A 1,346-nucleotide genomic window follows, 5' to 3' on the forward strand; every position below is an offset into this window, starting at 1 on the left:
CCATTGTTTTTTTCTCAAACATATTTTTTAGGAAGTATGATTTTATGAAGCAGTTAATCTTCAGTGAACCTGTATTCTCCAATAGAAAAAAGGAGATTGTTGGGTTTTTGTAGTAGAAATTATGTAGTCCCAGAAGTCCTATAATTTTCACATTTAAAAGTTCTATAGTTCTACTTGAATCTTCCCGGGTTTTTTTACAAAAAATTCAAGTATGCCCTTTATAATAATTCCCAGTGGAAGTATCTACTCATGTTAAACCATCTAACTTGGGTCTGGTCTAGGCTGAATGGTTAAGCTGTATGTTTTTCATGTATTTGTGTACTTATGCAAGTTCTGAAATGAAATAAATATTAGTGTTGATGGAAGAGAAGTGAAATGACAGTCTATAAAATCATCACCTCTGCAGAGCTGTTGAAAAGGCAAAGTTCGCTCATGTGTCCCAGTAAAAGAACTGATCAGATGGAAGGTTTAAAATGGAGGGGGGGGGAGCGGGGGGGAAAGAAAGTTTTCCCATGGAAAGAATAATTAAACTGAACTCATTGTGCAAAGATATGGTGAAATCCAAGAGGGTAATGGGTTAAAAATGGATTGGATGAATTGATGGAGGATAGGTCTGATCAATGGCCATCAAACGCTGGTCTGAGCACAGGCTCTGGTCAGGAGCTCCCCAAGCCCCATGCTGGGGCAGGCTGAGAGGCCGTGCCAATGAACACTGGTTATTCTCATGCTCCTCCCAAAACCTTTGGTACTGGCTTCCGTTCGAGGTAGGACACGCAGCGTCTTTACGAGATGCCAAATTCTATAAACAACAGTATAGATACATGCTCCTAGCTCTATATACAGGAGTCTGGGTATGCATGCTGAACTATACACAGCTGGGAATCCAGATATACATTCAGCTTGAAAAAGCTGGCTTCAGAAGTCAGGAAATTAAAAGGTGTCTCACAATAGCTTTTTAGGCATCTTCCTCCAAAAAATACTGTGCTAGATACTTCTTCTTAATATGCATTTTTGTTAATAATCTGTTCAATCTAAACTATAAAACATGCTGTGCAACATGACTGAACGAATATTGCTGTGAGAAATATTTTCCCCGTTTGAGTAATTTAAATTTGTAAGCTAATGTAAGTTTTTGTATTAAATAATGTACTGTGTGCAATTTTCTTTCTTGTAGAGCACTTTGAAGCTTTCAAAGGGCACTCTAGGTTAATAAATAATATGGTATTCTTTGCCAGAACTGTAGGGCATTTCCCATAAGTTCTGAATCTTCTTTGCCAGAATTGCAACATGTTGCATGCCAAATCCTGCACACAAATGTTCTATATGTGGCGAATACACATTGGTAA

This window comes from Cariama cristata, unplaced genomic scaffold, assembly GCF_000690535.1.
Source record: "Cariama cristata isolate BGI_N322 unplaced genomic scaffold, ASM69053v1 scaffold18872, whole genome shotgun sequence".
In the NCBI taxonomy this organism is placed as follows: Eukaryota; Metazoa; Chordata; class Aves; order Cariamiformes; family Cariamidae; genus Cariama; species Cariama cristata.